Source organism: Tachyglossus aculeatus, chromosome 19, assembly GCF_015852505.1.
Source record: "Tachyglossus aculeatus isolate mTacAcu1 chromosome 19, mTacAcu1.pri, whole genome shotgun sequence".
In the NCBI taxonomy this organism is placed as follows: Eukaryota; Metazoa; Chordata; class Mammalia; order Monotremata; family Tachyglossidae; genus Tachyglossus; species Tachyglossus aculeatus.
Window position 1 is genome coordinate 7,734,018 of NC_052084.1, and position 19,714 is coordinate 7,753,731.

Here is a 19,714-nt window from a genome sequence, read left to right on the forward strand (position 1 = left end):
TGACTTTGGGCAAGTCACTTAACTTCTCTTTGCCTCAGTTATCTCATCAGTAAAATGGGGGTTAAAACTGTGAGGCCCCCCGTGGGGCAACCTGATCACCTTGTAACCTCCCCACTGCTTAGCACATAGTAAGCGCTTAACAAATACCATCATCATTATTATTATTATTATTATTATTATTATTATTATTATTATAGACGGATTGCAATTCTTCGGTGGGGCAGGAACACCTCACACTAATGCTCCTGCAAGGTACTAAGGGCATGTGCTTCAGCCCCCAGAGAAGAGCCTTGGCACCTTATTATTGACAAAAAATCTCACAAGGGTAGACTTGGCCACCCGTCTCTAGAAAAAGCAGCACAGCATAGTGGATGGAGCATGGGCCTCGGAGTCATAAGGTCAGGGGTTCTAATTCCAGCTCCACCACTTGTCTTCTGTGTGCCTTTGGTCAAGCCACTTGACTTCTCTGTGCCTCAGTTCCCCCATCTGTAAAATGTGGATTGTGACCGTGAGCCCCGTGTGGAACACGGGCTGGGTCCAAACCGATTTGCTTGTATCCACCCGAGCGCTTAGTGCAGTGCTTGGCACACAGTAATCGCTTAACAAATACCACAATTATTCCAGCGCTTAGAACAGTGCTCCAGCGCTTAGAACAGTGCTTTGCACATAGTAAGCGCTTAATAAATGCCATTATTATTATTATTATTAGAAGCAGCGTGGCTTAGTGGTAAGAGCTCGGGCTTGGGAGTCAGAGGTCGTGGGTTCTAATCCCGGCTCCGCCACTTATCAGCTTTGGGACTTTGGACATGTCATTTCACTTCTCAGTGTCTCAGTTACCTCCTCTGTAAAATAGGGATGAAGACTGTGAGCCCCACGTGGGGAAACCTAATCATCCTGTATCTATCCCATCATTTAGAACGGTGCTTGGCACGTAGAAATCGCTTAACAAATACCATCATTATTATTATTATCCCGGCCCTGCCACTTATCAGCTGTGTGGGTTTGGGCACGTCACTTAGCTTCTCTTTGCCTCAGTTCCCACATCTGTAAAGGCGGATTAAGACTGTGAGCCCCACGTGGGGCAACTTGATAACCTTGCATCTACCTTGGCACCCTCATTATTACCAAATACCATCATTATTATTATAGGAAGCGTTTAACAAAAACCATCCTCATGACTATTATTATCTCGCCATCCCCGAGCCTTTCCAGGAATAAGCTCCATACCTGGCCTTCGGGACCTCCCACCGCCTGGATATTGTGCTCAGCCCCTTACTCAGCCCCAGGGGACCCACTCCCCTCTCCCCGTCCCTGGGTCCCCCCATCAGTGTGGCTTAATGGAAAGAGCCTGGTCTTAGGAGTCAGAGGTCATGGGTTCTAATTCCACCTCCGCCACTTGTCTGCTTGCCTACTTTTCTAGACTGTGAGCCAGTTGTTGGGTTTCTCCCCAGACTGAGCCCCTTCCTTCCTCTCCCCCTTGTCCCCCTCTCCATCCCCCCCATCTTACCTCCTTCCCTTCCCCACAGCACCTGTATATATGTATATATGTTTGTACATATTTATTACTCTATTTATTTTGCTTGTACCTATCTATTCTATTTATTTTATTTTGTTAGTATGTTTGGTTTTGTTCTCTGTCTCCCCCTTTTAGACTGTGAGCCCACTGTTGGGTAGGGACTGTCTCTATATGTTGCCAACTTGTACTTCCCAAGCGCTTAGTACAGTGCTCTGCACACAGTAAGCGCTCAATAAATATGACTGATTGATTGATTGGGAGCGTCTCTGTATTTTGCCGATTTGTACTTCCCAAGTGCTTAGTCCACTGCTCTGCACACAGTAAGCGCTCAATAAATACGACTGAATGAATGAATGAATGCTCTGTGGCCTTGGGCAAGCCACTTAGCTTCTCTGTGCCTCAATGACCTCATCTGTAAAATGGGGATGAAGACTGTGAGCCCCCAGTGGGACAACCTGATGACCTGGTATCTGTCCCAGCGCTCAGAACAGTACTTGGCACACAGTAAGCGAGCAGCATGGCTCAGTGGAAAGACAACAGGCTTGGGAGTCGGAGGTCCTGGGTTCTAATCCCGGCTCCGCCATTTGCCAGCTGTGGGACTTTGGGCAAGTCACTTCACTGGGCCTCAGTTCCCTCATCTGTAAAATGGGGATTAAGACTGTGAGCCCCATGTGAGACAACTTGATCACTTCGTATCCCCGCCAGCGCTTAGAACAGTGCTTCACACATATGGGGATTAAGACTGTGAGCCCCCCGTGGGACAACCTGATCACCTTGTATCCTCCCCAGCGCTTAGAACAGTGCTTTGCACATAGTAAGTGCTTAATAAATGCCATTATTATTATTAGTAGTAGTAGTAAGTGCTTAATTTATTCTGATGGTTCTGACACCTGTCTACTTGTTCTGTTGTCTGTCTCTCCCTTCTAGGCTGTGAGCCCGTTGTTGGGTAGGGACCGTCTCTATATGTTGCTGATTTGTACTTCCCAAGTGCTTGGTACAGTGCTCTGCACACAGTAAGCGCTCAATAAATATGATTGATTGATTGATTGATTGATGTTGCCGACTTGTACTTCCCAAGCGCTTGGTACAGTGCTCTGCAATCAATCAATCTTATTTATTGAGCGCTTACTGTGTGCAGAGCACTGTACTAAGCGCTTCGGAAGTACAAGTTGGCAACATCTAGAGACGGTCCCTACCCAACAGTGGGCTCACAGTCTAAAAGGGGGAGACAGAGAACAAAACCAAACATACTAACAAAATAAAATAAATAGAATAGATATGTACAGGTAAAATAGAGTAATAAATATGTACAAACATATATACAGGTGCTGTGGGGAAGCGAAGGAGGTAAGATGAGGGGGACGGAGAGGGGGACGAGGGGGAGAAGAAGGAAGGGGCTCAGTCTGGGAAGGCCTCCTGGAGGAGGTGAGCTCTCAGCAGGGCCTTGAAGGGAGGAAGAGAGCTAGCTTGGCGGACGGGCAGAGGGAGGCCATTCCAGGCCCGGGGGATGACGTGGGCCGGGGGTCGACAGGCTTGGGAGTCAGAGGTCCTGGGTTCTAATCCTGGCTCCGCCATTTGCCAGCTGTGGGACTTTGGGCAAGTCACTTCACTTCTCTAGGCCTCAGTTACCTCATCTGTAAAATGGGGATTAAGACCGTGAGCCCCACGTGGGACAACTTGATCACTTTGTATCCCCCCCAGCGCTTATAACAGTGCTTCGCACATAGTAAGCGCTTAATTTATTCTGATCAATCAATCAATCAATCGTATTTATTGAGCACTTACTATGTGCAGAGCACTGTACTAAGCGCTTGGGAAGCACAAATTGGCAACATATAGAGACAGTCCCTACCCAACAGTGGGCTCATAGTCTAAAAGGGGGAGACAGAGAACAAGACCAAACATACTAACAAAATAAAATAAATAGAATAGATAGGTACAGGTAAAATAAATAAATAGAGTAATAAATATGTACAAACATATATACGTATATACAGGGACTGTCTCTATATGTTGCCAACTTGTACTTCCCAAGCGCTTAGTACAGTGCTCTGCACACAGTAAGCACTCAATAAACACGATTGATTGATCGATCGATTGCTGTGGGGAAGGGGGAGACAGAGAACAAAACCAAACATACTAACAAAATAAAATAGAGTAGATATGTACAGGTAAAATACATAGAGCAATAAATATGTACAAACATATATACATATAGACAGGTGCTGTGGGGAAGGGAAGGAGGTAAGATAATAATAATAATAATAATAATAATGGCATCTATTAAGCGCTTACTATGTGCAAAGCACTGTTCTAAGTGCTGAGGAGTTTACAAGGTGATCAGGTTGTCCCACGGGGGGCTCACAGTGTTAATCCCCATTTTACAGATGAGGTAACTGAGGCCCAGAGAAGTGAAGTGACTTCCCCAAAGTCACCCAGCTGACAATTGGCGGAGCCGGGATTTGAACCCATGACCTCTGACTCCAAAGCCCGGGCTCTTTCCAGTGAGCCACGCTGCTTCTCCAGGGGGATGCCTCTCCAAGATGAGGGGGATGGAGAGAGGGACGAGGGGGAGAGGAAGGAAGGGGCTCACAGTAAGCGCTCCATAAATATGACTGAATGAATGAATGAATGAATAAATCATCATCATCATCATCATCATCAATCGTATTTATTGAGCGCTTACTATGTGCAGAGCACTGTACTAAGCGCTTGGGAAGTACAAGTTGGCAACAGCTAGAGACAGTCCCTACCCAACAGTGGGCTCACAGTCTAAAAGGGGGAGACAGAGAACAAAACCAAACATACTAACAAAATAAAATAAATAGAATAGATATGTACAAATAAAATAAATAAATAAATAAAGTAATATATATGTACAAACATATACAGGTGCTGTGGGGAAGGGAAGGAGGTAAGATGAATAAATGAATGAACAAATACCATCATTATTATTACTATTATCGTCACCGTTACTATTATTATTATCATCCCTGCCTCTGCCCCCTCAGGACTGGCGGGGGGCGGGGGGGGGATCATCATCAATCGTATTTATTGAGCGCTTACTGTGTGCAGAGCACTGTACTAAGCGCTTGGGAAGTACAAGTTGGCAACATATAGGGACAGTCCCTACCCAACAGTGGGCTCACAGTCTAAAAGGGGGAGACGGAGAACAAAACCAGACTAACAAAATAAAATAAATAGAATAGATATGTACAAGTAAAATAAATAAATAAATAGAGTAATAAATATGTACAAACATATAAATAGAATAGTGTTATCGACAAGTAGGGTGCAAAATAGGTTAACTCGGTGTAAATCGGCCGTAGGGTTCTTGAACCCAGTCATGTCAAGTCTGCTGTGGACAACAAATAGACATGTACAAATAAAATAAATAAATAAATAAATAGAGTAATAAATATGTACAAACATATATACATCTATACAGGTGCTGTGGGGAAGGGAAGGAGGTAAGATGAATAAATGAATGAACAAATACCATCATTATTATTATTATTATTATCATCATCGTTACTATTATTATTATCATCTCTGCCTCTGCCCCCTCAGGGACTGGCGGGGGGGGGGAGGGGGGGATGGTTGGTCAATCAATCAATCAATCAATGGTATTTATTGAGCGCTTACTATGTGCAGAGCACTGGACTAAGCGCTTGGGAAGTACCAAATTGGCCACATCTAGAGACGGTCCCTACCCAACAGTGGGCTCACAGTCTAAAAGGGGGAGACGGAGAACAAAACCAAACAGACTAACAAAACAAAATAAATAGGATAGATATGTACAAGTAAAATAAATAAATAAATAAATAGAGTAATAAATATGTACAAACAGACAAATAGAATAGTGTTATCGACAAGTAGGGTGCAAAATAGGTTAACTCGGTGTAAATCGGCCGCAGGGTTCTTGAACCCAGTCATGTCAAGTCTGCTGTGGACAACAGACATGTACAAATAAAATAAATAAATAAATAAATAGAGTAATAAATATGTACAAACATCTATACATCTATACAGGTGCTGTGGGGAAGGGAAGGAGGTAAGATGAATAAATGAATGAACAAATACCATCATTATTATTACTATTATCGTCATCGTTACTATTATTATTATCATCCCTGCCTCTGCCCCCTCAGGGACTGGCGGGGGGGGGAGGGGGGGATGGTTGGTCAATCAATCAATCAATCAATCAATCGTATTTATTGAGCGCTTACTATGTGCAGAGCACTGGACTAAGCGCTTGGGAAGTACAAATTGGCCACAACTAGAGACGGTCCCTACCCAACAGCGGGCTCACAGTCTAAAAGGGGGAGACGGAGCACAAAACCAAACAGACTAACAAAACAAAATAAATAGGATAGATATGTACAAGTAAAATAAATAAATAAATAGAGTAATAGCAAAATAAATAAATAAATAAATAGAGTAAGAAATACGTACAAACATCTATACATCTATACAGGTGCTGTGGGGAAGGGAAGGAGGTAAGATGAATAAATGAATGAACAAGTACCATCATTATTATTATTATCGTCATCGTTACTATTATTATTATCATCCCTGCCTCTGCCCCCTCAGGGACTGGCTGGGGGGGGGGGGGGGGGGGATGGTTGGCCCCCTTCCCCAGGGCCAGAGGGAGGGTGCCAAGAGGGGTCGTCGCCTGAGGGCAGCCGGCTTTACCTGAAGGAGGACGACGACGACGACGAGGAGGAGGAGGACGAGGAGGACGAGGAGAAGGAAGGAGGTCCGCCGGCGGGGAGGTGGGCGCTGAAGCCAAAAGGGCACGTTGCCTTCGTGGGTCCCCGTGGCCACCTCCACGGCGTCCACACCGTAGCGCAGTTACCAGGGGGCGGGCGCCGGAAGTGACGTCATCCGGGAGGGCGGGTGCGGCGAGGTCCCGGCCCGGCCGCCATGTTGAGTGTGGCCCCAGCCGCGCGCCTGCGCTCTGACCCGCCCGGCGCGCGGGGCTGCGGGCGGGCGAGGGGGGGGAGGGGGGAATGGGGGGGAATGGGGGGAGAGGGGAGGAGGGGGAAGGGGGAGGAGGGGGGAAGGGGGGAGGAGGGGGAAGGGGGGAGGGGGAGAGGGGGGAATGGGGGGGAGGAGGGGGAAGGGGGAGGAGGGGGGAAGGAAGGGGGAGGAGGAAGGAGGGGGGAGGGAGGAGGGAAGGAGGGGGAGGAGGGGGAAGGGGGGAGGAGGGGGGAGGGGGAAGGAGGGGGGAGGGGGGAATGGGGGGAGGAGGGGGGGAGGGGGGAGGAGGAGTAGGGGGGGAGGAGGAGTAGGGGGGGAGGGGGGAGGAGGAAGGAGGGGGAGGAGGGGGAAGGGGGGAGGAGGGGAAGGAGGGGGGAGGGGGGAGGGGGGGAATGGGGGGAGGAGGGGGGAGGAGGAGTAGGGGGGAGGGGGGGAGGGAGGAGGGAAGGAGGGGGAGGAGGGGGAAGGGGGGAGGAGGGGAAGGAGGGGGAGGGGGAAGGAGGGGGGAGGGGGGGAATGGGGGGAGGAGGGGGAAGGAGGAGTAGGGGGGAGGGGGAGGGGGGAGGAGGGGGAGGGAGGAGGGGAGGAGGGGGGAGGGGGAAGGAGGGGGGAGGGGGGAATGGGGGGAGGAGGGGGGAGGAGGAGGAGGGGGGAGGGGGGAGGAGGAGGAGGGGAAGGAGGGGGAGGGGGAAGGAGGGGGGAGGGGGGGAATGGGGGGAGGAGGGGGGAAGGAGGGGGGAGGAGGAGTAGGGGGGAGGGAGGGGGAGGGGGGAGGAGGAGGGGGGAGGGAGGGGGAGGGGGGACGAGGAGGAGGGGGGAGGAGGAGGGGGGGAGGAGGGGCGGTCACACCTCATGTGCAAAAATGGGGGTTAAGTCTTTGAGCCCCACGGGGGACAGAGACTGTGTCCGACCTGATTAGCGTGGATCTATCTGAGCGCTCAGTACAGTGCCTGGCCCATAGCAATAATAACTATAGCTATTAATAACTAATGAGACTGTGAGCCCACTGTTGGGTAGGGACTGTCTCTAGGTGTTGCCGACTTGGACTTCCCAAGCGCTTAGGACAGTGCTCTGCACACAGTAAGCGCTCAGGAAATACGATTGATGATGACGATAATAATGATAATGATAATGATGATGATGGCATTTATTAAGCGCTTACTAGGTGCAAAGCACTGTTCTAAGCGCTGGGGAGGTGATGAGGGGATCAGGTTGGCCCACGGGGGGCTCCCAGTCTTCACCCCCATTTTACAGGTGAGGTAACTGAGGGCCCAGAGAATAATCACCATCATCATCATCATCATAATAGCATTTATTAAGTGCTTACTATGTGCAAAGCACTGTTCTAAGCGCTGGGGAGGTTACAAGGGGATCAGGTTAGCCCACGGGGGGCTCCCAGTCTTCATCCCCATTTTACAGGTGAGGTAACTGAGGGCCCAGAGAATAATAATAATAATAATGATGATGGCATTTATTAAGCGCTTACTATGTGCAAAGCACTGTTCTAAGCGCTGGGGAGGTGACAAGGGGATCAGGTTGGCCCACGGGGGGACTCCCAGTCTTCATCCCCATTTTACAGATGAGGTAACTGAGGGCCCAGAGAATAATAATAATAATAATAATAATAATAATAATAATAATAATAGCATTTATTAAGCGCTTACTATTTGCAAAGCACTGTTCTAAGCGCTGGGGAGGTGACAAGGGGATCAGGTTGGCCCACGGGGGGCTCCCAGTCTTCATCCCCATTTTACAGATGAGGTAACTGAGGGCCCAGAGAAGTTAAGTGACTTGCCCAAGGTCACACAGCAGACATGTGGCAGAGCCGAGATTCAAACCCCTGACCTCTGACTCCAAAGCCCGCGCTCTTTCCACTGAGCCACGCTGCTTCTCTGTACTCATTCCTTCAACCGTATTTATTCATTCATTCACTCAATCGTATTTATTGAGCACTTACTGTGTGCAGAGCACTGTACTAAGCGCTTGAGAAGTACAAGTCGGCAACATCTAGAGACGGCCCCTACCCAACAGCGGGCTCACAGTCTAGAAGGGGGAGACGGACAACAGAACAAAACATGTTAACAAAAGAAAATAGAATAGTCAATATGCACAAATAAAATAAACACATAGTAAAGCACCTACAAACATATATACATATATACAGGTGCTGTGGGGAGGGGAAGGAGGTTTGCAGCAAACACACACAAGAATAATAATAATCAATCAATCGTATTTATTGAACACTTACTGTGTGCAGGGCACTGTTCTAAGCGCTTGGGAAGTACAAGTCGGCAACATATTCATTCATTCATTCATTCAATCGTATTTATTGAGCACTTACTGTGTGCAGGGCACTGTTCTAAGCGCTTGGGAAGTACAAGTCGGCAACATACTTATTCATTCATTCATTCAATCGTATTTATTGAGCACTTATTGTGTTCAGGGCACTGTTCTAAGCGCTTGGGAAGTACAAATCAGCAACATATTCATTCATTCATTCAACCGAATTTACTGAGCACTTACTGTGTGCAAGGCACTGTTCTAAGCGCTTGGGAAGTACAAGTCGGCAACATATTCATTCATTCTTTCATTCAGTCGTACCTATTGAGCACTTACTGTGTGCAGAGCACTGGACTAAGCGCTTGGGAAGTACAAGTTGGCGACCTACAGAGACAGTCCCTACCCAACAACGGGCTCACAGTCTAGAAGGGGGAGACAACAAAACAAAACATGTGGACAGGTGTCGTCAGAATAAATAGAATTAAAGCTGAATGCACATCATTAACAAAATAAATAGAATAGTAAATATGTACAAGTAAAATAAATAGAGTGATAAATCTGTACAAACATATATACAGGTGCTGTGGGGAGGGGAAGGAGGTAGGGCGGAGGGGATGGAGGGGAAGGAGGTAGGGCGGAGGGGATGGAGGGGAAGGAGGTAGGGCGGAGGGGATGGAGGGGGGAGAGGAAGGAGGGGGCTCAGTCTGGGAAGGCCCCCTGGAGGAGGTGAGCTCTCAGTAGGGCTGTGAAGGGAGGAAGAGAGTTAGCTTGGCGGATGTGTGGAGGGAGGGCATTCCAGGCCAGGGGGTCGACGGTGGGACAGGTGAAAACAAGGTACAGTGAGGAGGTTAGCAGCAGAGGAGCGGAGGGTGCGGGCTGGGCTGGAGAAGGAGAGAAGGGAAGTGACGTAGGAATAAGTAAATAAGTAAGCACTTAGCCACAAAAAAAAGTATTTTATAGCATTTATTAAGCGCTTACTATGTGCAAAGCACTGCTCTAAGTGCTGGGGAGATTACAAGGTGATCAGGTTGTCCCACATGGGGCTCACAGTCTTAATCCCCATTTTACAGATGAGGTCACTGAGGCCCAGAGAAGTGAAGTGACCTGCCCAAAGTCACACAGCTAAATGGCAGAGCCTGGATTTGAACTCATGACCTCTGACTCCAAAGCCCGTGCTCTTTCCACTGAGCCACACTGCTTGACTGTGGAGGAGTAGTAAGGACAAGAAAAACTAAATTAATAAATGGCCTCTCTAATACTGAAACGGGCATCAAACTTGCAAGGTAAGAGCAATGATTAACAGTGACATTTGAGTCTTAATCTTAGTAAATCTGACCCAACATTGGGATAGAGGGAATGGAAGAAAGAGGAAAGGATTGTGGGAAGGAACAGATCAAATTTGTCTAGTTCTCTCCCCTGCTCTTACTGGTTCGGAGCAATTCCTTATTTGCTCTGCCTTATGGAAAAAGCAGAGAACAGCTCTTCAGATAGGTCTCCTGGCTCCCAGAGCGGCGGTCTTTTCCCCAGGCCAAAGAATGTCAGACCTGCTGTCTCTCAGTTGAAGAAGTTGTTCTTTCTTAGGCCAAGAATTGTCCACTTTTTTTGGCTTGACTACGACTTAAAGCCCTCGGTAGTATCTAGAATTTCTGATCCTTAATATCCTTAATTCACTCCTTGGGAGTGAATACAAAGGAGAAATTGCCTGATTCCTGAGGACTTACAATAAGGCCCAGAAATTCGAGGTCTCTGGGTGAAGCCTCCAGGAGGCCTTCCCAGACTGAGCCCCTTCCTTCCTCTCCCCCTCGTCCCCCTCTCCATCCCCCCCCATCTTACCTCCTTCCCTTCCCCACAGCACCTGTATATATGTATATATGTTTGTACATATTTTTTACTCTATTTATTTATTTATTTGTACATATCTATTCTATTTATTTTATTTTGTTAGTATGTTTGGTTTTGTTCTCCGTCTCCCCCTTTCAGACTGTGAGCCCACTGTTGGGTAGGGACTGTCTCTATATGTTGCCAACTTGTACTTCCCAAGCGCTTAGTACAGTGCTCTGCACATAGTAAGCGCTCAATAAATACGATTGATGATGATGATGATGATGAAGCAAAGTGAAGACTTGAGAAAGTGATCTTAATACTTAGCCAAAAGAACCTGTTTTTTGCCTTTCAACTGCCCGATAATTCCTTCGGTTCTCCAATTTGCTTCACCAGAAAATGCACGCTGGTTGGAAGTTTCTTAGGTCTGTTGACCAAAGAGGGGAACCAGGGAGCCCCTGGATTAGCCTTCAGCCAGTCCGCCGAAGTCTGTAAGACAAAGAGAGAGTGTTCTGAAAGGATTCTCTGAAATGATTCATTTTTGGCCCTTCATCCACCAGAAATTCGGTGCTGAAGCGCTGCCCGGTTTCTGTCAGATTTGTAGCAAGACACTGGGGTAGCTTATTTTAGTTGGTAATAAATTGTAAATGAACATGTCTCTTTGGGAATAACTGTGAAATGAGGAAATAATAGTCCAGACTCTAAATACTGCAAGACATTCTGGCAAAACGGGGCTTTTTATGGTGATTGCAGCCTCCATAATGAGAGTGCAGCGGATTATGTCTTAGAGACCCAGGGTCTGAGGGAAGAATAAATGAAAAACAAATGGGGATAAGAAAGTGAAGCTTAGAAAAAAGACACTATTTATGTCCATATGTTACTGCTGATCCTAATGAATCCTCTGTCTTGCATGATAATTTCTTATCACATTGGACATCTCCATTTTCAGACTGTGAAGAACAAGTTGGTCCCACTTGTTTTTTTAATCAATCAATCAATCAATCGTATTTATTGAGCACTTACTGTGTGCAGAGCACTGTACTAAGCGCTTGGGAAGTACAAGTTGGCAACATATACAGTCCCTACCCAACAGTGGGCTCACAGTCTAAAAGGGGGAGACAGAGAACAAAACTAAACCTACTAACAAAATAAAATAAATAGGATATGTACAAGTAAAATAAACAAATAAATAGAGTAATATTTTAATCCCACAAGAATGAGAAGCATTGTTGTCCTAGTGGAAAAAGCACAGGCCTGAGAGTCAGAGAACTCAGTTCTAATTCCATCTCCACCACTTATCTGCTGTGTGACCCTGGGCAAGACACTTAGCCTCTCTGTACCTTGGTTAGCTCATCTGTAAGATAACAATAAGTACTATGATGATTATTATTGTATTTGTTAAGTGCTTATTATGTGTTAAACACTGTTCTAAGCTCTGGGGAAGAGACAAAATAGTCAGGTTAGACCCAGTCCCTATCTGACACAGGGATCACAATCTAAGTAGGAGGGAAAACAGGGACTGAATTCCCATTTTATAGACGAGGGAACTGAGGCTACAGAGAAGATAAAGTGACTTGTCGAAGGTCTCTCAGCAGACGCACAGGAATTAGAACCCAGGTCCTTCTGACGCTCAGGCCCGTGCTCTAACCATTAGGATCCACTGCTTCTTTGTGCAGAGAGGGGAGATGTTGATCTGAAGCTTCAGAACATGAAAATCTCAAGGCAGCGAAATTCAACCTGCAGAGCTTACCAAAAAGCGTTGGGAAATGGATGGAAATAAAGAGGATTATTAAGAGGGAGGGGTGTGACTGTGGTTATAAAAGGAGTTGCCACAGAGGCCCAGCTCAGCCTCTGAGACCTGTGAATGAGTGGGGGTGGAGTCCAGCATCGTGATTAACTGCTGTACCCCAAGGCTGGGATTGAGCCCAAAGGAAAAGGGAAATGCTTGGCCATACTGTTCTCCTTCTGAGAATAGCAAGCTCTTTCTAAGAAAAACACCACTTGCCTCCCATATTTATGGTGGCTTGCCTGGAAAGTGCTTGCTCTCTCCATCCCAGCGTCAGCCCTGACTCTCATATGGGAGCAGGCTAAATCCTGAGGGAGGAGAGGGTTGGTTAAATCAATCAATCAATCAATCGTATTTATTGAGCGCTTACTGTGTGCAGAGCACTGTACTAAGCGCTTGGGAAGTACAAGTTGGCAACATATAGAGACAGTCCCTACCTAACAGTGGACTCACAGTCTAAAGGGGGGAGACAGAGAACAAAACCAAGCATACTAACAAAATAAAATACATAGAATAGATAAATAAGTACAAGTAAAATAGAGTAATAAATATATACAAACATATATACATATATACAGGTGCTGTGGGGAAGGGAAGGAGGTAAGATGGGGGGATGGAGACGGGGACGAGGGGGAGAGGAAGGAAGGGGCTCAGTCTGGGAAGGCCTCCTGGGGAAGCTACTGGAATTCCCTATCCCACATTCAACCGTGCGCACGTGCACAAGCACGCTCATACAGGCACCCTGAGGACGATGCCGTCTCCCATCGAGAACCATGGATGAACCTCAGTCCTGATACTTCTGAACTGAGATCCTATCTGAACTTGTCCATTGGAGGGTTCTCTGTCAGATCCCTCCTGCCCCTGGTAATGTGAAATGGGAGGACAAGGGAGGAAGAAAAGTGTGTACCTAGCACTGTCGTTATATGTCAAACACTTCTCGCTGCCAAATTATATGGATTAAATTAACACCGTTTAATAAAACAATCTGCAAATGATGTTCCTTGGCTCTTTTTTCTTCAAAAATAGGCAGCAACCACTGTGCATATTATTTTCTAGGCACTAGTTGGCTTTTATAAAGCACCTCTCATCCTCGTACTTCCAAGTTCTTGACCAACATTACTATTAATCTTCCAAATGAAAAGATCAAGTTAAAAGAGCTGTCCAAAGTCACTTCAGATTCTCTATTCGTAGAGGTTTGGATGCAGTTCCTGTGCTACCAGGGGCTCACATTTTAAATAATGCAAACAATACAGATCGGTTCTTTAGCCTTTCCCCATCCTCCCCTTTTTACCTTATTTTCTCCTGATGTTACCTCCAGGTTTTTATCATTGAAAATTCATCTGCCCCTTTCTTCGTGGTACACCTGGGGCACACCAAATCCCAGAACCAGGGGCCTTCCTTCTTCCTACTGATCCCGAATCCATATTGCGGAGAAAATTGGAAAAGGCTCGACATTCCTTCATAGCCTGTGGAATAGCGGCATCTAGTGTAAGTGGGAAAGGACCTACAGTGTTTAAAACTTGTCCGTAAGGAATTTGAGATGTGCCAGAGCAAACCGGAGCTTTGTTCGATGTATTCCCAACCCCCAGGCAGTAGCCTTTCCTCCACCTCCCCAGATTCCATCTTTGAGTTTGACGCAGTGATGCCCTCTGCTTCTTCAGCTCCACTGAATAGAAAAGTGGGATTCAATCAATAGTATTTATTGCGTGCCTGCGGTTTTTAGCGCTTCGAGAGTACAGTAGAATTAGTAGATATGGAGATCAAAATCTGGGAAGGTTTACACGAAAATAAATTACAGATAAGAAGTGAAAGGAAAAGGAGATGTGTTCATGGGTTAGTGCTTAGTCCTAGGCAGGTAATGTATGTACGGAAGAGCTACAAGGGGGTCGTGAATACTTGAGTGCTTTTATGGCACAGAAGAGCCGGACGGGCAGTATGGGATTAAAAACAGGGGAGATTAAAATTAAGTGGAGAAGGCTTTCTGGTGATGCGATTTCAAAAGGGCTTTGAAAACGAGGAAAACTGGATCTGTGGTCTGTCTACTTTGAAGAGGGAAAGCGTTCCAGGCAGGGGGAGTGTGTGCGCAAGAGATCTGTGGCCAGAGAAATGAGAATGCGGTTAGCTTGAGAGGAATGAAGTGGGAGAATAGATTGGTTAAATAGGATAGGCAGAGCTTATTGAGTGGCTTAAAGCCAATCAACGGTCAGGAATTTCTGCTTGATACAGAGAAGAATAGGCAACCGTTGGAGATTTTTGAGGAGAGGAGAAAAACGTAGAAAATATACTGAGGAAATTAAGACAAGGATTCCCTCTTTGTTACATGATGGAATTATCTTCACTCTTCAGAGGAACTGTGGTGGCAGAGAGAGGACCCTACAGTATCTTTAGTGATGTATAGAAGATCTCGGTTTCATGGCAGTCTGCATAGCTGAGGATTACTTCTGTCTTGACAACCCATCAACTGACATGCATGCTCCTTAATTTGACTGCATGTTTCAAAGCAGACTTCTGGAAGCCTCTTTCCTATTATCCTCATTTTATGGCTACAGGAACTGAGACACAAAGAGAATTGGTGGTGACTTGCCCAAGATCACCCAACAGGCCAGTGGTAGAGCTGGCATTAGAACCCAGGTCTCTCGATTCCTAGTCCATGCTCTTCCCACGAGGCCACACTGCCTCTCCAGTATCCTCTGTTCAGGTCCAGCTCTGCAATATTGTCACACTATGTCACTATTCAGCCAAGGGTGCCTCTTTTCTCTTTCTGACATCCACTTCTGCCCCTGTGGATCAATTGCATCCCTTCCTTTTGCTTAGGCCCCAAATACTTTGTCCCAGCCTTTGACTCCTGGTAGCTTAGAAAAAGATAACACCAATGTTGGCGATTTCTTCAAGTGAAGCAACTCCATGAATCTAGAACTTCCTCTTCTGGGTGGATGGGTGGTCAAAGCCTGAGTTTGGTTGCTTCTGAGGGGATGATGTAAGGCTAATCACCAAGTTTGCTTTCTGGGGTTATTGCATGGGTTTGGTAAGTCTGCTAACAATCCCAAGTGGAAACTGTTCTTACATGTTCTAAAATGCTGGAATGGCAGGTGTGAGTCTCCTCATCATGGACTATTTGCTAAATCGGCCAGTTGTTAAATCCTAAATCTCAAATGGTGGGTACTGCTGGTTGTATGCTGCTTATAAGGGATCTAGCAATAAGCAGTATTTGGGAATAATCATCTGTTAAACAGTCAGCTTTTAAAAATCATTACTATTGTTGTTGTTGCATTTGTATTTGTAATGTGCTTACTGTGTTCCAAGTACCAGGGTAGATAACTCTGTGTTTCAGTTTCCTCAGCTGTGAAATGGGGTTTCAATGTCTGTTCTCCCTGTTCCTCCCTGACTTGCCCAAGGACACAGAGCAGGCAAGTGGTAGAGCCAGAATTAGAATCCAGATCCTCTGACTCCCGTGATCTTTTCACTAGGCCTTGCGGCTTCTCACACTTGTGCAGCTTTAGTTATTTTTTTCGTGAAAGAATGCCAAAGGCTTTGAAAACCTTGCTTGGTGAGGTTCATTTTGGCTTTCCCCCAGTTTCCACAAGAAAGAAGAGCAGCCTCCCCACCTCCCCCATTACTAAGTCACTAGGAATGGCCAATGGCTCATGAGACGAACTTTTCTACTGATTTTGATATAGCAGAGATATTCTGTTCTGTGACCACAGACTGCACCGCCTCTTCCCGTCATCTCACGGTGGGGGTGGGCGAGAGAGTGAGATGGCTCAGTCCAAAGCATCACCACTATTGCAACATCACTCTCCCCCCACCTTCAAAGCCTTATTAAAAGCACGTCTTCTCCAAGAGGCCTTCCCCGAAGAAGCCCTCATTTCCCCTTCTCCCTCTCCCTTCTCTGTTGCCTTGCACTAGGATTTGCACCCTTTATTCACCCCTCCCTCAGTCCCATAGGACTTATGTACGTATCCAAAATTTACTTATTTATATCACGTCTGTCTCCCCCCGTAAGTTTGTCGTAGGTAGGGAACAAGTCTACCAATTCTGTTATATTGTACTCTCCCAAGCCCTTAGTGTAGTGGTCTGCGCAAAATAGGCGATCAATAAATATGATTGATTGACCTACGGGTGGTAGGGCATATCTTTCCCCTCTGAGTAGTGTTCACCCCAAGTGGCAAAGGGTCAGAAAAGGCACACTGCTGTATTTTCATGGGCATGGGGTGCTAGAGTCTCATGGTGACATTCACCCATGGATACTATCTCATTGGCATATATATGTATATATGTTTGTACATATTACTCTATTTATTTATTTATTTATTTAATTTACTTGTACATATCTATTTATTTTATTTTATTTTGTTATCTATTTATTTTATTTTGTTAGTATGTTTGGTTTTGTTCTCTGTCTCCCCCTTTTAGACTGTGAGCCCACTGCTGGGTAGGGACTGTCTCCATATGTTGCCAATTTGTACTTCCCAAGCGCTTAGTACAGTGCTCTGCACATATGAAGCGCTCAATAAATACGATTGATGATGATGATTGGCAGCAGCACCATCGTTGAGCCACAAGTCAATCCTACTACTACAATGAGTTTCATTTAGGGAAAGTTCCAGAGAGACAGAAAGTGCTGGGAGAACTGACGGCAAGCCGCAAATTAAGTCTTACAAATAAACTAGTTGTTTTGTAACAGACCATATGGTATTTGGATTGAATCCCCATAAAGACACATGACAGGGTACTAAGAGTTAATTAAAAACAGAATGCAAGCAGCGGAATGAAGAAAAATACTTAGACATGGAGCCAGAGGTGCCAACTTTTCATTTTGAGTGAGGGGGGCCAAGAGTGCGGTGGGGATTTTAGGAGGGGCTGAGGATTGGAATGGGATAGGAGTCATAGAACTAATAGGTCCGAAAGTCACCATTCTGGATCTTTTCAGCCCTGAGTAAAAGCTCTCAGAACTTGTCGGAGACTTGGGATGAGCAAGTCTGTGAGTCTAACTCAGAAAATGTTAGGGGTCATTGCCCGTCACCCCCATGGAATGGGCATCTGGGCATAGGACAGCTGAGAGCATCCAGTTCATTTCATTCATTCAACTGTATTTATTGAGCACTTACTGTGTGCAAAGCACTGTACTAAATGCTTAATTTAACATTGTGTGTATTCCTCATTTCTAGAAATGTTTTATTGAGGAGTTTGACATAATAATAATAATTTATTTTTATATTTGTTAAGTACTATTCGCCAAGCACTGCTTTAAGCTTTGATATTGATACAAGTTAATCAGTTCAGACACCATCCCTGTTCCACATAGGGTCCACAGTCTAAGTAGAAGGGAGAACAGCCATTGAACCCCCATTTTACAGGTGAGGAAACTGAGGCACAGAAAAAGTTAATGACTTACCCAAGATCACAAAGCAGGCACGTGGTAGAGGCAGGATTAGAACCCAGGTTCTCTGAATCCCATGCTTTTTCCACTAGGCCATGCCACTCGTTGTTCTTGAGAACAAGTGCACTAAATCTAAAAGATGAGTCTCAGAGCTTGCAATAAGCCTAACTAGAGAAGAAGAATATTCTTTAATTAGTTTAAAAGGAGTGATCATAATCTGGAAACCCAGAGATTGGGAGAAGATTGCTTATCAAAGGAAGGGACAGTTGCACTTTGTGATGTGAGATAGCTGATAGACATTAAACTTTCGCAACCTCTTAACAGTGTTAAACAATTTAAATCAAGTTGCAGTTTTGGAATTTGACAGATTCATTCATTAGCAGTGGAATAGTGACTGGAATAAAAAATATGGGAAAAAAATTACTGGAACTGAAGGAACAGGATTTAAATGAAAGCATTAAAGTGTGACAAGCAGCTGAAGCTAATTGGTAACGTCCAATTCTTGGGAAATAATTGACAAAGTTATATGACAGAATTTGGTCAAGATGGATCAAATAAGAAAACATGACAATACAGTGAGGATGGAAGTGGCATTAGACGGCAAAAAAATGTGGTAGAAATCATCTACTAAGAAGCTGTCCTCTATTTGGAAAAATCTGTCACTAGTGTAATGGATAGAATTATTTTGAATTACAAGGTCTCTTAACCGGTTCCATAAAAATAGAGAACTAAATGAAACAGCACTAAGCAAAGGGGCTTTCGCCCCCCAGCCCATATAGAGCCTTCTTTATACCTGCACTGGGTTGCCTAATAACAATAATTGTGGTATTTAAGTGCTTACTATGTGCCAAGTAATCAACCAATCAATCAATGGTATTTATTGAGTGTTTAGTACATGCAGAGCACTGTACTAAGCACTTGGGAGAGTACAATATAACCGAATTGGTAGACCCATTCCTTCCCCACAGTGAGCTTACATTACGTTAAACACCGGTGTAGATACAATTCAATCATATCAGACACAAGCTGCCTGACGTGTGGCTTACAATCTAAGGGGGAAGGAGAATAGGTATTTAATTCTGATTTTACAGATGAGGAAACTGAGGCCTGGAGAAATTAAGTGACTTGCCCAAGGTCACACAGCAGGCAAGTGGTGGGAGCTGGGATTAGAACCTAGTCCCAACTCCCAGTCCTGTGCTCTTTCCATTAGGCCACACGGCCAACCCGCTCAAGTCCTTTGTGGGCGGATGGAGCTGCTCTTCCATCTGTGGCCCACCAGCCCCGAGTAAGTCACCGGTTCCCACCGTTGCCATGGCTACAACCACTGCTTACATCACTTTGGTCCCACCTACCACCCCCCAAAACATGGCTCTCTCAAAATGCTCCAATCTGCACATTGGTGCTGGAGGCCAGAGCATTGCCTGAAGCACTGGCATTAAAATGTAAGAACGCTACTGTGAACCTTCTTGGGCTAAGGAGTGACTCCTTAGTCACTAAGGAGTCTTTTTTTAAGGGTTTAAAAAAAAGAAGCTATAGCAGAGGAGCTCTGTAGTTAGGAAAAGTGAAAAGAATTCAGGACCAAAAAGAAACAGCATGTCCAATCAACTAAAAATGTGAACAGTGTATTTGTCCAACTAACAATAAGGAAGAAGGAAAATAGGAATTCATTTACAGTAGTAATATGGTAGAATAGTAATTCATTTCTATCACAGAAATGATAGAGATTAGAAAAATGGATAGAAACGGTGTAAACTGGAAATCGTAGCACATGCTGTGTTTTTTCCCTTTCCAGGTATTTTGTTTTTTTGAAGTTGTCATAAAGTGGGAAGCAGCGGGGGCCTAGGAAAAACAGCTCAGAACTCAGGGCCAGGAGACTTTGGTTCTAGTCCCAACTCCTCCACTCGCTTTCTATGTCACCCGAGGCAGCCACTTAACCAATCTGTGCCTC

General features: G+C 45.6%; 1 protein-coding gene across 1 annotated transcript in view; it reads right to left on the reverse strand.

The window, feature by feature from the left end:
- The window catches only part of DISP1 (dispatched RND transporter family member 1), a 128,496-nt gene extending 122,166 nt beyond the window's left edge, over positions 1-6,330 (reverse strand). The window contains exon 1 of the mRNA XM_038761344.1: positions 6,212-6,330. The gene's annotated coding sequence lies outside the window, so the exon portion shown is untranslated. The remainder of the gene's footprint in view (positions 1-6,211) is intronic.
- Between the last annotated feature and the right edge of the window lie 13,384 nt (positions 6,331-19,714).